Raw genomic sequence first — 17,618 nt, forward strand, 5'->3', positions numbered from 1 at the left:
ATTTCGCCCAATCTCACCAGCGATGGCACGTTGAGAGAGACCTTGCTTTTGCAGCTCGACAAATCAGCCACTTTCAAACTCTGTCAACTTTTTAGCCTTTGTTATGTTGTTACCCAATGTAACACAGGAGATGTCAGTCGGAGATGCTGACAACGCTAATACTTGAACACAAATACCTAAATTTCATTACGTGTCTACCGATTAACGCTTCGTTTCAGTATGGTCTTCAACTTTTGACCAGTTATTATTAACGCAAATTTCATAGTGTTCACATTTTCCCTATTAAATTCTGAAAAAAAAAATTCTCTTTTTTTATTTTCATCTTTCAAAGCTCTACTCAAATAAGTGGTTGAATCTTTATGTTCATTGGCCTTAAGATTTTGGCCAGCCGTGTATTGAATTAGCAGCAACAATATACGTATAACAGTTTATGTTCTTCTGCACAACCAAACAAACGTATGTTACACTTTCAGATATTTTTTGTATTCCAGCTAAACAAACAAACATAAATTTACTTAACATCTTTTCCCATAATCAAAATTCTATCTTTATAGTAGATCTAAATAGAATTTCAGATGTAAAACAACAAACTATCTTAAGTACTTGACATAATAAAGTGTGGCATAATAAATTACTTATAAGGATGTTACCTACGTTTGTTCTAATCTTTAGAAATTAATATTTTATTACTTTGTGTGATGTAGCTCTTAATAAACTGATAGCAATGTTGATAAATATAGATTGCCTTTGTTTTATTCAGTTTTCGTCCTGGTTAACTTCCAATGTTTCTTTCGTAGCTAGTTTTGTCATAGTTTTGACGATATGGTTACTAGAATTAAAATATAGTACATAGTCAGTATAGTACATATTACTTTATTATATGGTTTGTTTCAACTTACTGCGCTAAATATAAGGTTGTGATTATATAGAGACAGAGATACTTCTATTACGAAATTGTTGGAATCACTATAATGACTTTAGACATTAATGGTGTAAATTTGAGCGCTATAGTAAGAACTTACAATGACACCCGGAATAGTTGTGATTACTATACAATTCAATAGATGGCACGAGTGAAAGATGTAAGTGAAAATAGGGGAGGAAAATTTGATTAAATATAAAACATTTGTAACATTTATTTGAATTCTTACAAGTGAGTTAATACTCTATAAACACCAACAAGATCTATTTGGTAGACCTAATACCAGTTACTGTTGTAGAGTGGAACAAGCATAAGGGAATAAATCCAATTTTAATTCATTAAAATAATCATTATTAAAAGTAAATTGGGAAATCGAATATTTTGTTATATCTCTTAACAGTTAAGGAATACATGCCAGCAAAAGATACAGTTTTTGCATAATTTCAACACCTTATTATTTTTTCGGTTAGTTAAAACATAAAATATAAAATAAACTGTATCTTTTATTAAAATTTTTATCAAATGACAAGCTTAATTTTCCAATCACTGTGTTCATACAGATTTATTTACAGATAAATATTAAGAGACAATGACTAAAGAATGTGTTCTTAGTACTCATCAGTCTTCCTGTTTTGAACTCATCCTAAATAGATACTTACAGAGTTAGGTTTTTAGCACAAAATGAGAAAAAATGTAGGCTAATCAAGTTAAACACTTAAAGACATGAGTGAAATATTGTAAGGTTTGTGATCTCAGAAAGCCGCACAATCAGCCGTCTTATCCATATTTGATGCTATTTTAAAAACTAAGTTTTGACATTATATATACCTTTGTGTTCAGGAAGATCAAATTGAAAATTAGAAAGAATTAAATTTTGAACACCGTTAGAAGCATTGCTTTTGTACTTCATCTTCTTGTTGTTAATTACGAGTGAAATGCTATTTACGTCCTTCTTACGTCAGTGTTCAGTGATTATTAATTGGTTCCTTATCTAAGGTAATTTATGATGTTTAGAACGTGTGTAATCAGTTTCCTTATAAACAATTTTCACGTCTCTGATTTTCATGCTGAACAATTTTATGTTTATTTGGAGTAGTAGTTCGGAAATAACTTGCTTAGTTATGTTGTTTTTCCATCTCTAATACTCAGGACTGCATAGTGTTATTTTCTATTACAATTTTTAAAATAACTTAACTACTTGACACAATAAAATGTAACATCATAAAGTAAAATAGTGATAAGAAAATTCCCTATGTTTGTTTTCATTTTTAAAAATCCGTGTCTTAAATATTCTGTATGATATGAAACTTGTTCCAACATGTGTAAATATGAAGTGTTTTTGTTTTCTTTTTTGAACTCCTGTTTCTAGTGCTTATCCACTTTCAGACAAAAATAATTTTCTTATAGTTTTTATAATATTTGCACTATACTTGAAACAATTGATCGTGCTAGAGAGAAACATAATTTCCAAGTGTATTAATAGTGCTCATAAATCTAGAAGGATGATATGCCAACATATTATATGGTGCTTCCTGTATTATGTGGTTTATTTACTTCAACTGGATATGTCCAAAGTTAAATTCTGCTTATACAACTACAGAGGAACTTCTTTTATAAAGTCCTTGGAATCACTAACCTAGCAATAGATGTTAACTGAGTGAATTTGAGTGGTGAAATACAACAACTGTGTAACAACGATACCAGGAAGAGTTGTGATTAGTGTAGAAGTCTATAGATGGCAGCTGAGAAAAATTGGGATAATTTAGTAAAACATCAAATGTTTCCATTATTGTCCGGAACGTACGCCACTTAGATAATACCATATAAACCCCAGCAATAAATATTTGGAAGTCCCAATAACAGTTTCTGTTGTAAGGTGGAAGAAGATTAAGAATGTGATTTATGTATATACATATGTGTAATTATTTAAAATAATAATTATTAAAAGTTATTACAGAAATCAAATATATTGTTACATTTTTATAATTTACTATTAACTTTCAGTGAGTGTTTGTTACTTAACGAACTTTAGTGAACCTGGACTTATCGGGACAAACAAAAATACCTATAACGTTTTAAGTTATGCATCAGATATTTTTATAGTTTATCAGGACACAAACCTTTTCGGAATTTTCGTACAAACATAAATATATATATAAACATTGCCTTTAAAGAAAATATAATCTCGGGAATAAATGCTATGTAGAAAAATAGAATAACATGTGTTAAACATTATGTGTTTAAAGGAGACTGAAAATGCTAGTTTTACATGATTTTATCACCATGTTAGTTTTGAGTGGTTATTGAAAGAAATTAAATATATGCTGTATTTAACCTTTTTTATTGAACACAAAGCTATAGAATGGGCTAACTGTGCACTGCCCACCAAAGGTATCAAAACCGTGTTTCTAGCGATTGAGTCAGCACATATACCACTGTACACTTGGGTCGGTACTATTATTAACTGGCAAGACTATTTTTCCAACCTATATGTTCATACAAATTTATTTACAGCAAATAATTAGGCACCAGACCTAAATAATGCTGGTTTTATGTTTTTACTGTTCCTCCGTTTTCTATTTTGAGTTCAACAGAAATATTGTGTTGCCCATTATTGTACTTTATATTATACGTCAATTAGATGTTTTATTGTAATTCTCAGAGAATTTTTAGTTTGAAATAAACAGTAATAACCACTGTAATTAGTTGAAGCTGTGGAGTTTTGTTGGAGAAGAGAACAAATTTTATCCAATTACAAAATATCCAATTGGCCAAGAAACTATTTAGTATTATTTGTTTTTGTTTTTGAATTTCGCACAAAGCTACTCGAGGGCTATCTGTGCTAGCCGTCCCTAATTTAGCAGTGTAAGACTAGAGGGAAGGCAGCTAGTCATCACCACCCACCGCCAACTCTTGGGCTACTCTTTTACCAACGAATAGTGGGATTGACCGTCACATTATAACTCCCTCCACGGCTGAAAGGGCGAGCTTGTTTGGCGCGACGGGGATGCAAACCCGCAACCCTCAGATTACGATTCGCACGCCTGAACACGCTTGGCCATGCCGGGCCAACTATTCAGTGGAAAGTACCAAATTAGCAAAGAGAAAGTCCTTACATAGTTAGTGAATGATACAGTTAGAAATTATTACTGTTTGTTATTTGATATTGTTATTAACATCAAAAAATATTTTTATAATTATTGTGCATAATGTATTTTATTTAGTTTTACTTGTTTCTTGTTCCTGATTCCATGATCTCCAATGGTATATATGAAAACTTACACAGTTAAAAACTGGGTTTTGATAGCCGTGATGAAGCTTTGTTCTCAGTTAGAAACAAATGTCGACCCTATTATTTGAAAGAATATTAATATATTTTTCACTAAAATTAGGGTCAAGTCTTACACAAATACGAGTGAACCAATTAAGTTCTGGTTACTGTTGAATTCACTTCTAAATGCTTATATTATTTAACAAATCACTTTTTTTGTTGTTTAAATCTGATTCTAATGGTGTATTAATTTGTGCTACTATGAAAGGTCGCAAATCTGATATGGTAAAAATGAAGTATACTGTGTCAGTAATGGCAGAACAGGTGGAACTGCTAAAACACATAATGATCCATGTAGCGAGAAAACGTGTATCTTCCTTCCGTCAACGACAAACCTCAAGAATCCATTCTATCTACAAACCCGTTGAAACTTCATAGATTTATATCATCGCAGTCAGACATCACTCCTATCTCGTGTGAGGTTCTAAGATCAATGGAATTTTAATGTATTGGTTTGTATTTGTATTGCGAATTTCGCGCAAAATTACACGAGGGCTATCTGTGCTGGGCGTCCCTAATTTTGCACTGTAAGTCTAGAGGGAAAGCAGTTAGTCATCACCATCCACTGCCAACTCTTGGGCTATATTTTTTACAAACGAATAGTGGGACAGACCGTTACATTATAACTTTCCAAAGGCGAGCATTTTTGGTGTGAAGGGGATTCGAACGGCGACCCTCAAATTACGAGTCGAGTGCATTAACCACCTGGTCATGCCGAGCCCTAATATATTAAAGTTCCTTAAAAGTTTAGAAATATATATATATATATATACCAAGAATCTAAGACTTAGTGGGCAAATACCGCAGTTTCTTGTTTGATGAGTGACCTAATCGAATGGTGGAATGTCTTGAAATGAAAACTAGCATTTAAAAATTGAGATATTTTTAATTTATACCCAGCAGTGGTACATAATACCGCATTGGCTAAAAGATGTTTTAACAGAAAGTATCACGCTAATTGAGATAGTCATGGGACAGATGGTGAAGTATTTCTGTTTATCTTTCGATATTATTTTTAATACTGAAAGATATTTGATACGCATATTGTGTTTATTGTTTCTTTTTTTAATTAAAATTTAACTTACTGTCTGTTTTCCTGTTTCCATTATTTTATTTGTGCCTTTTGATATTTGTTTTCTAAATTTGGTGTCGAGAGATTAATTTAGTAATGATTTTAAATTCAGATAAATATAAGTTAACTTGTTACTGTGTTACTGTAGGTATAAGCGATTCAGAATTTTATGTAATTGATATATTTATTTGAATAAATTATACAAAATTGACAGAACACTAGAAACATGCTTTTTTGTCTCAAACTACTTACCTTATTGAGTAAATTAAATAAAATTAGTGTACAGGTACAAATGTAATCCAATATCTAAGCATGCTCTCTACATTCCTACACTCAATTACACAACCGCCTTCAAACATGTGATCAACAACCTTTACTTTCGTTGTGAACCTGATGATGACCGAAGAAGGTCAAAACGTTGATCGCTCTTGAACTAGTGCTTCCTCTACCCAAGTCAGCCGTTTTTAAATATATATTTTTTTCTAAAAGTGGGTTTTCTAGTCATCACGGATATTTATTCCATAACGGCGATTGCACGAGAAGTGTAAGTCTTTGTGTTTTCTTTATGTATTTGTATTTATCTATGTAAATATTATGTCTGAACTAACATACATTACACCAATATTAACAGTACACGCTGATACGATAGTAAAGAAACTAAGAAACTTAAACCAAAAAATTATAAACAGAAGAAATGACATCTATTTCATTCAACAATGTAGAAAGAAACAATTAACCCTATAACTTTGTAAAGGTAAAATTGTCAAAAAAATTAATCAATGCACAAACGTTATCGAAAATGTACATTAAAAACTATTTAAAGCCATGTTCAACACGAAATAAAAAGAACTGCATGACTTGCAGAAACAAAAAATGAACCTAGACCATCAACTGGCATGCTGCATTAAACCAGAGATTTACGGATTTATATAACGAAACATAAACCAAATCAACACTATGAACGACAGGGACAAAACAGATTTGCCACAACAAAAAACCAGAGAAACTAAGATGCAAACAACAGAAAAGACACCAACACGACAAACCATTGACGTACTTCATAATTAATATATCTGACCGACAATTAAACACAGACGAGATATATCTTCTTAATAAAGAACTTAACTTTGCAATAGCACAAAAATTAAACAAAAACAGCTTTGGTGTGTGTGTGTGTATTTTATTTCAGCAAAGCCACATCTGGTTATCTGCTGTGTCCATAGAGAGGAATCAAACCCCTAATTGTAGCGTTGTGTATCTGTATACTTATTGCTGTCCTAGGAGAAAATAACAAAATTGGTTCAGTATCATTCATAAAATTAAAAACTGTGTGTCGTTGATTCACGAACATCTTAAGAATGTTTTGATAGCTTCCTCTTGTAAATTAAAATACGAGTTATCATATCAAACTAGAATTACAATATTGTTCGAGCAAAATATTTTGATAAATTGTTACTTATCAGCTATTTCTTTTTTTCCTCTTCTGATATAGAAGTTAAGAAAGTCAATGGTGTTTAAAAATAAAAATAATGTAAAGCAGGTGATAAGTATGATACAACTTCCCCGACATATTCTTGTCAGTAGAACTGTTTATTTTGAATTTCGCACAAAGCTACACGAAGGCTGTCAGCGTTATCAGAACAATTAGAAGATCAACTACAATTATCACTAAACTGGTTCATTATCATTATTATATGTAGTATTATCATGAATCTTATTATAAAAGCTCCAACATTTAATTTTGAATAAGAGTATTATAATCATTAAACCATATATCTTAGTGAGGTATATATATATATTGTTATATTTGTAATTACAAAAATCAATTGACATTTAATCATTCAACATATTTTAATTTATAACATTAATTATTTTTCATTCAAATATCGATTACTTATTATTATAGTTTGTAAAGTCATTGATGAAAATAACATTTACAGTTAAGTTTTGTTTTAAATCCAAGAATCTAATTCATCAAAATGTACTGTACAGTCATAAAATCTCAAGTACCTTTTATCTTTATTTATAACCTTCTTTAGTTAATATACTCTTCAAAAAAAGAAACGCAAAAGGCAAAATTTGAGACAAATTGTTAACAAGTTTATTCCGGGTAGTTCTGTTTGACATCTGTGAAACTTTGCACATTCACTGCTGAACATTCAAAGTCTGCAAAGGCGAAGTCCACGCTCACTAGTTGAAGTTTAACGTCACTCAACGTCAATAACGAGTATGCTTTCCGTGAGCATCAATAACTGCTTGGCATCTCCTGCCCATGGAAGCAATGAGATGACGAATCGCATCCTGTGGAATGGCTGTCCACTCAGCCTGAAAAGCTGCTGCAAGCTGAGGTAGAGTCCGCGGTTGAGGTTGTCGCCGTCGCAGACGTCTGTCCAACTCGTCCCAAAGATGTTCGATGGGGTTTAAATCTGGTGATCTTGAGCGCCAGGGAAGAACGTTGATGTTGTGGTGTCTCAAGAAGACAGTGGTGAGTCGGGCAGTGTGAGGACAGGCGTTGTCATGTTGAAAAACGTCGTTGACGTTCACCATGATGGGTTGCACATGGGGACTAAGAATCTCGTAGACGGTTGCGTACGGTCTGATCAGAAATCCTACGCAACCCTGGTATGGTTGAGGCAGTAGACGTCCCAGTGGTGGTCCTATTCCGAAGGTGACGTAACTGGATGTAGCGATCTTGTGCGGGCGTGGTCACACGAGGTCTTCCAGATCGTGGACGGTCACGAGTTGATCCATGCTGTTGGTGACGATTCCATAGCCTTGTGATGGTGCTTGGGTGGACATTTAGAGCTCTGGCAACATCTGATCGAGATTTGCCTGCTTACAAGCGACCAATGGCGTTGTTGCGTTGTGCTTCAGTCAGTCCTGGCGTAACTGTATTGCGTGTCGGTGGCTTAACACTGAGCTATGGAAACCGAGAACCCGTCACTTTTATAGGGATTTTGCACATGTTGCACTTGCAGAACACGTAGATCTCTCAAAGAAATTTATTGGACAAGAATGCGTTTTGGCGAAAAATCCGATATTTTCCTCCGTTTTCAAAGTGCACAACTTTTGTTGTCATTTTCATCTGACAATCAGTGCCTTAACACGTGTAACATCACATACTCTGAGCTTGTAACGTTATTACATATATTTCTCTTTAAAATAAACAAAATATCCCTTTTGAGTTTCTTTTTTTGAAGAGTATATATATTATGATGATAGGTTTTCGTATAATTGTCCCACCATTTTGTTTTTGCTTTATATCAAAGCATAAATAAACTTAGTAATTATTTTAAATCACATCATGTGATTTTATTTGTTGATCCTGACAGTTTGGATTAGGAAATACAGGCTTTATTATATCCAGTGAGGGGATATCGTATTCTTTAAGTGCGACTTCAGTAATAGGTAGAGCCACTGCTGAATTGTTCTCTTGTCTGAGGGGAAGAAACCAAGAAAATTTGACAAAAACTTCTGAAAAATGTGAAACAGCTTCACCTTATAAACTAAAGGTATGACTAAATATTATGTAACATAGAAGTGTTTAATACAGAAGAAAAGTTTAAATAACAGATATGAAATCTAGTAATTTATAAATGGTATCGTTATTCTCTGTAATTCAATTCTGAGAAATACGTTGTCACCAGGTTAGAAGAGATAATCAACAAGAAAGACTTAAGTATGACTTAGTTTCAATTTCAAATTACATAGGGAAGACATACAAATCCCTAGTAATTAGGACTCTCTTATAATCATGTTTGTAAGTAGACAAGAAAAACTAAACTCAAAAATTACATACTAAACAAAATAATTAGTACTGTGACTAGTCATTGTAGCTAATTATTTCAAGGATATATATTTGGCTGCGAACCCGAACTGTTTGTTCAACAAACATATAAACAAGTAGAAACTCAAATAAAGAAAGTAAACTTGCGTTATTGAAAGTTATAAAGTTGGATTCGAAAATTTTAAAACAGTTTGATATGCTTTTTACCCATTTAATGTATTATTTGGTTTTGACTTACGTACCGACCTTATTTTAAGAAAAGTCTAACGTATATGTTTTCCGGTTCTTCATGTCATCAACAAAATAAGCAACTGAAGGAACATGTTCCTATACAGAAGAGTAGCGGATGTTTATTTTGTGGGAACAATTTGTGAGTGATGTTAACGTTATTGGGAATGTTTACATAAAAAAAGAAGAAAAGGTTGAAAGTTTGAACTTGCTCAAATGAAGTTTCATAACCGTTTACATGCATATATTGGGCTATGGTTGATGGAGAGATTATCATTCACCTAGTCCCCGCTAGTACAGCGGTATGTTTACGAATTTACAACGCTATAATCAGGGGTTCGACTCCCCTCGGTGGGTTCAGCACATAACCCGATGTGACTTTGATATAAGAAAACACAAACATTAATTTAGTGGTAGTAAACTCAAACTTTGTAATGTGTCGTTCATTATTTTAACATGAATGTTTAAGAACCAGCTGTGTGCTTTTTTTTATGATAACTTCCAATAACATATCTTATTCGCATAATATTTCTCATGTATATATATTACATTTCTTAAAGGCAGTGTTTCTTCATAATGTAAAGTCACTTTGGTCTATCTTTTGTGTACGCCATGAAAAATTAAGTCTCGGATTTTACGATTGTATATTATCACACCAAAGTTCAAATGTAGTGTACTAAAAATATCTCATTCAACTAACGGGCTACCTTTGTCATAAGACAGACCGATGAACTATCATCATGTTACCTTTCACTGTCTTACTTCTGGCGGAGCTCTTATTTAAATAAATTAGACTTCTATAAGTTTATTTATTTTGACCAAATAAAGCTACCTGCAGAGACTATAACTAATTTTAAACTTGGTTATGAGAACAGCTAATGAAAATACCCTATAGTTATTTATAAATATCAATATGTATTATTTAGATCATTGGAAACCTTCTCAATTAGCGATTCTTTCGGTTGTAACACCATGGGCATAAAGTAATATTATTGAAGTCTCTACAGAAAAAATATTTTGTCCTCTAGAGGAAATTTATATTAAAATAATTTCCTCGAATGTTTCTAGTTTACAAAATACCATTTCTACGAGTATACCATGTCAAGAGATGATATATAACAGTTCATCAGAAGTGTGGCTTTAGGTGAGTTTATTATAAAAGTTCTAGAACTAAGAATATCTTCAAAGTTAACAACCAAACAAACTAGGTTTGTTTATTGTTCAATGTACACTATTACGGATAAATTGTTTCTTTCATGTTCACAGTAAATTTTAGGTTATCTCTTCTGAGTAATAAATTTTGAACAGCGCCCTCTGTTTCGTCATTCACTAAGTTCAAGATATCTTCCTACGAATATTTATTGATACAAATTTATCGAAATAAAACGAAACATGCAGCTTTCTATTCTTGAATTAATGAAATAAAATTTCTAATACTATCTTCAGAAATAGTATGCCGTCCAGTGGCTCAGCGGTATGTCTGTGGACTTACAACGCTAAACTTACTGTATTAGGTCTATCTAGATTAATTATTATTTATTAACAAGATGTTCCGACATTTTTATTAAATCATTAGAATTAACATCCTTTAAAATAGTTATAATTTAATCACTTTTACCTATTTTCTGTCTTATTGTAAGTGCCTTTTACTGTTAATACTAAAATCTACATTTACTATCAATTATGGTTGCATAAAAAACATTGAAGTGAACTTGTTAACTGTATTGTTTATTTTAAAAATAGTATTATATTAACGATAAAAATAAATATATTACCAGGTGTTCAAAAGTTTTTACATATTTCATAATTTTTAAGTTCTTGCTCGTAAACAAGTTCAAGTGAACTCAGTAAGTTAAATTTTCTTTTTCTTTCTTTATAACCTGTTTATTACTATTTGAAGTGGTTTTTTGTGGGTTTTTTAAAGATTTGGCGTAACCCCGTGTTTACCAACTTGAATTGTGAATTGGAGAAGAGATGGTTCGATGCCGTGGGTGAAGTTCGTTCTAATATCAAATGTTTTGGTAATATATGAGCTGCCTAAGAATTGCTTATTTCAAAATTATGAACGGCTGTTGAAGATAGCTAGTTGTGCAGTTTTGGCTAAGAACTGTAAAAGAAAGATGTCCCGTTTTGATGTATTTTTATATTGATAATTTTGATAGATTATCAAAGTCTTCCAGAGCTGGTAAAGAACGATTATATTCAGGTGTTATTTATCTTCTATTGAATTAACAAAAGTATTTTATAGTTTTATTATATTTCATGAATATTTCACACATGTCAAATTAGTTTAATCCCAACTGAACCAAGCTATAATCATTAATAAGGTAGAATATGAGTGTTGGAGGCATTAACACACAGACTGGGTATGGGTTAATTGGTATCATGTTACATATCGATTTAAATATCTCGTTGTCTGAGACATGCTGGTAAACACCTTTCGTACAAACTTTTGAAGTGACGTATACTGCTTGTTATATGTCTTCCATCTTCGTTCTTATAAAAAAACGAACTTTTTATTTTTGGCTACGGTCATCAACTCTGGAAAATATATAAAATTTTCAAACGGTAATACAACAATAAACGTATTTGTTTAGAATTTCACGTAATTCTGCACATATATTACGGGTAAGACGGATAGTCAACACCACCCATAGTCATATCTCAGGCTACTTTTGTGTTACCAAATGCACGCACATAAACATATATTCTTACAGTATACTTATGAATAATTCAAGTAGAAGAAACCCATTAGACTATCAAAACAGACTATCTCTAAAATAAAATTAAATCACTCAAATCTAACCCTTGTCATCCATATATGAAGACATCCCATTCCAAAAGCTATTTACTCTGTTAGAAAAATAAACGTTAGCTAGATGCGATTCCTACTGCCCTGTCAAAGTTTTCCCTAATCATACTATTTTCACCATGAAGTACAAACGAAAACAATATTCTAATACTATCAATTCTCATTACAATTTAAAATACCTCAACCAAACCCCCTAACTTTTCTTTGTTGAAGTGAAAAACAGTTTTAAAAATATTAACCTTTCTATTCCAAAGTTAGTAGTCCTATTAGACTTCCCATAAACAATTTCTTAGATTTCAATGTCCTTTCTAAGGTAAGGAGCCTAATAATTAACACAGTACTCCAATTATATCCTAACAGATGCTATATACCATGAAATAATATTATCTTTAAACTTGTATTCAGTATTTTTGTTGATGCAACCTAAAATCATACTTGCATTAACACATTGCTCAGATAGTTAAAGTGACTTATAAACCAGAACACTATAAAATACACTTTCTTTTATGACATTGTTGAGTTTATGCCCATCATAATTACACTGATAATTCGTATGTATTATCTTGCATTTATTATAATTAAAATTCATTTGCAACTTATTTACCTGACACACTAAACTATCCAAATTATTATATAAAGCAGAAATCCGTCTCACAGGCAACAACAATCAAAACGTTAATATTATCAGTGAATTAAACAAATTATTGACTTTTTATTCATCTATGTTGTCGATGCAAATAATTAATAAAACAAAGTTCTAACCATTGTGCCGAGAGTTACACTGAACACAATTTATAAAATCTCTCTGTCTCCTCTTGTCCTGCTAGTTTTCTATCCAAAAAGCTAACCTTTCCCTTCTCACACCCAGACACATCAAATCTACAACCTTTACCTTATCTATATAAACAGTAAGTATTTTAAAGAATGCCAGAAGATTAATAAACCAACAATTTCTCCTAGTGAAACCATGATAACTGTGAAATAAAAATTTAGATTTTGTTAAATGACCTAGTGAAAAAAAATGTTTTATTAAATTTTCAAAAACTATTCTCACCACTAATACAATAGCCTAAAATTACTGGAACACTTTTTTATCATTTTCCTTGAAATGAAGAGTAATATTAACGAATTTCCAATCCTGTGGCGCTTGTCATCTCTTCAAAGATTTAGCAAGTAGATCAAACATTCAATTATTAACCTTCTTGAAAACCTTTTGGAAAATATTATCTGAATCCGGATATTTATCATTCGTTAAACTTTGTAATGTTTTCGTAACACGTTCAGAACTAGTGTGGTTATTTTGTTTGATCTTGTTTCCGGCCCGGCATGACTAAGCTTGTTAAGGCGTGCGACTCGAAATTTGAAGGTCACGGGTTCGCATCCATGTCGTGCCAAACATTTTCGCCCTTTCAGCTGTGGGGGCATTATAATGTTACGGTCAATCTCACTATTCATTGGTAAAAAAGTAGCCCAAGAGTTGGCGGTGGGTGGTGATGACTAGCTGTCTTCCCTCTGGTCTTACACTGCAAAATTAGAGACGGCTAGCACAGATAGCCCTCGAGTAGCTTTGTGCAAAATTCAAAAACAAATCAACAATGATCTTGTTTAGTTCTAGAAACAGTTAAGGATGATAAATACTGTTTCAATATTTACTAGTTAAAACTGAAGAAAATTTTAATTTTAATAATCCAATCAACTCAAATTATTCAGGCATCAGATTTTCTTTATCCAACCTCAAAGGCAGTACACCCATTAAAAAAATTGCTTATTCTTAAATTGCTTAAAAAAATCCTTACTATTAATGATTAAATTTTCACCTATCCATTCCACATCTGAGATTTTTATTTCCCTATATTATGTAAAACCTTCTCTCTTGAACTTATATAAAATTTTAAATAACCTATCATTGCAGTCAGTTTAAGTTTCTTACATTTTGAGATGCTTTTCTTTAATTTTATTGTTTATACCTTTCTGAGCCAACCTCGTATTTTACTTGGAGTCACCGTTTTTTTGTATGAGAATAGGTTTATCTTCAATGTTTAAAAACTTGTTGTTAAAAATTGTACATGTATGTCCAAATAACTTCTGTTTTTTTATTCACAAAAGATAATTATTGTGCTTTTATGAAATTTGTATTCAGAATATCATTATTCCTCATATAGATATGTTAACAAATGCCGAACATAATAGAGTCATGATCACTTTCAACCATATGTTTCCCAGGCTCAATCTTATCAATCATTTCTAAATTTAAAGTTAACAAAAAAAACTACAATCGCAATGATTATGGTAGGTTCCCTAGTAATTGACTTACAGTTTTTAAAAATTTGTGCCTCGAACGATTTGACTTTAGCATTTTTCATTCTATTTGCCTGAAATTAAAATAAGCTATTTAAGAGCTGAATTCCTTTTCTGTCTGTAAAATTTCGTATTAATTTTATCAATTTTGTATAGAATTACTCATCTGCACAAACAAAACGTTGAAAGATGTTCCGCAAGCTCACCACTTATACAATAAATATCATAATATCTCTAACATTCTGGAAGTCATTATTAGCTGATTTATTGGTTACATATTAATTCTGACCTAACTGATTGTTTTGTGCATTTCCATTCCTCGGCAATTACAATCATAATAGTTGTAAATATTCCTCCGATGCAATATCAAGGTCGCCAAAAAGCGCGTGTTTAATGGGAGAATAAATCTAATTAGACGATTATATATACAAAGAAAATAAAATATGTTTTATAACTTTTCATTTGTTATGTTATCTTACAGTATTATATTTAATAAGTTCTTTCCAAGCAAGAACTTCAACCACAATGGTGTTTCGATACGATTTCTTGTTTTAATTGTTTTAAGGTTACTCAATTAAATATTCATTAATGATCTGTCAATTAATATAACTTTACTTTTTTATTTATTTCAGACTTCGTGATACTTAGTTTAAGTTTTATCAACCATCTAATGGTTAATATAGAGACTATTTTTTCTTCCGTGACCTGTGAAATTATAAACTTAATTGTTTTCAACAAACTCTTCTTCCAGCACACGTATTTTCACTTTCTAGTTACATTTCAGTCAGTCATGTCGAGAAAAGCACCAACAGTAATGGTTCCAGCAAATACTTGAGTTTAACTTCATTATTTTTTTCATTTGTCAAAATTCCACTTAAACCAAAAGTACTTGTTAACTTACTCCCTATGTTTTCAAGAAGTATGTGGAGCAGTTCAGTAATGAGTTCGATATTATTGTATATTATCTTTCCATTTTCTTTAAAACAAAATCACATTTTCAACCACAGGTTTTGTTTTATTCAAGTGGGATTTACATTTTTAGTTTACACTTTTTATTGTTGTAAATTTTATGTCATTTTTCTTTATTTCAATCAAGCTCAATGGTTCAGCTGCATTATGCTGTTTGTCTTTTTTTGAAATATATTTGTCAATAGGGAAGGTAAACATACATTACTATCATGACACATGTATAGGATTTCAGATATGTTAATCTAGTTACCCATTGTAAATGTTCCAGTTTACAGTCTCGTGAAAACAAAACAAATTTTCAACATTGTCTTCACTGTTTTGTTTGCGCAGATAGCATTTGTGTAGGTTTGCACGAAATTCAAAAAACAAACAAACATTTTTGTTTTGCTTGAAATAAAGGAAACATAACTTGGGTGATATTAAACTTTGAATTATAACATATTTGATAACACTAATTTCATTAGAGTGCTTTAAAAATGAATTGCTTTAGTTAATTTTGAACGTAACTCACTACACTTTTTGTGACACGCACAGAAAAAATGTTGAAAAATTGCGCAGGTTCTTAAATAGTTTCAAAGTATAATAAAAATAAAATAATGTAGCCTCAAGTTACGATGTTGCTCGCTTTTAGAGCACATGAAAGATATATTTATATGTTTTGACGTTCGCAGAAATTTTATGGAACTCTTCTGTACTTGTTAATTTCAGCTTTAAACTATCGACTTATTCTTCTCTATATATGGTCCCCATTAGCTCAGCGGTATGTCTGCGGACATACAACGCGAAAAACCTGGTTTCGATACCTGTGGTGGGCAGAGCACAGATAGCCCATTGTGTAGCTTTGTGCTTAGTTCAAAACAACAACAAAACAACTTTTTAAGGGCCCGGCATGGCCTAGCGCGTTAAGGAGTGCGCTTCGTAATCTGAGGGTCGTGGGTTTGCGCCCGAGTCGCGCCAAACATGCTCGCCCTCCCAGCCGTGAGGGCGTTATAATGTGACGGTCAATCCCACTATTCGTTGGTAAAAGAGTAGCCCAAGAGTTGGCGGTGGTTGATGATGATTATCTGCCTTCCCTCTAGTCTTACACTGCAAAATTAGGGACGGCTAGGACAGATAGCCCTCGAGTAGCTTTGTGCAAAATTCAAAAACAAACAAAACCTGTTTATTTCTTACGAGTTTTTTAAAGCGTGGCACTTTGTTGCTGATAGCAATCCCCAAGTCTGCCTGTGCACCCAAGCGATTTCTAAATGGGCACTAAATCCAAACTCGCATAAGTATGTCGTTGCGAATGGAATAAGCACATTTAATGCTTTTTCACAGTCTTGGAAACATGTCCATTGCCGAACACCAATTTGTACCAACGTTTTGCTTTGAAACTGCATTTCAAGAACTCGATTTGTGCGCAGTTTAATAAGATTTTCCTTCAGTTCTTCATCATCCGACACATTATCCAAATTGAAGGAGTATGGATTCATAATCAATTCTTCAGAAGTTTCCATTTCTCCTCCAAAATATCCGTCATTTACTTTGATGGTATTTCCAAATGATCCACAATTTCTTCACACACACATGGAATTAGGGACTCATCCTCACCTATCATTTATTCGAGTGATGGAAAATTTGAAAGATTCCCTATTTTAAATCGTCGATACCAAAGATGTAACTTTTCTTTGAAAGCATATAACTTTTCGCAGCATTTTAATATGTTCATGTTTTTCTCTTGAAGAGATACACTCCGGTCATTCATACAAGTGAAAATATTCCTCAGATAGGCTAGCATTTGGTTAAATTCTTTTGATTCCATTTCTCTGAACAGATCATAGTCACGTTCCTTCAGAAAAGTTTTGACTTCTTCTCACAGTTCAAAGAAGCGCGTTAAAGCTCTCCCACGTGACAATCAGAGGACTTCTGTGTGAAAAAGCAAAACTGAATGCTCACTTCCAAAATCTTCACAAAACGATTTGAAGAGGCGGTCGTTCTGAGCGCGATACCTAATCCAGTTGAAGGTCTTCACAGTGGTGTCAAGGACTTTTTTCAACTTTGGAGACAATGTTTTTGATGCCAAAGCATGTCGATGAAGAAAACCGTGAGTACCTTGCAAGTGCAGAATATCTTGTTTCATCAGTGTAAAAAATCCTGATTTATTTCCCAGCGTAGCAGGAAACACACAGTCGGTACACACAGAACCAATAATTTGGA

General features: G+C 32.4%; 1 long non-coding RNA gene across 1 annotated transcript; it reads left to right on the top strand.

Annotated features, from left to right (window-relative positions):
* Positions 1 to 5,730: 5,730 nt before the first annotated feature.
* On the top strand, positions 5,731 to 14,905 carry LOC143258414 (uncharacterized). Its single transcript, XR_013032270.1, has 4 exons — positions 5,731 to 5,869; positions 8,658 to 8,837; positions 10,409 to 10,484; positions 11,265 to 14,905. It is a non-coding gene; the product is annotated as an uncharacterized LOC143258414 (long non-coding RNA).
* Positions 14,906 to 17,618: the final 2,713 nt, after the last annotated feature.

This window comes from Tachypleus tridentatus, chromosome 8, assembly GCF_004210375.1.
Source record: "Tachypleus tridentatus isolate NWPU-2018 chromosome 8, ASM421037v1, whole genome shotgun sequence".
Classification (NCBI taxonomy): domain Eukaryota; kingdom Metazoa; phylum Arthropoda; class Merostomata; order Xiphosura; family Limulidae; genus Tachypleus; species Tachypleus tridentatus.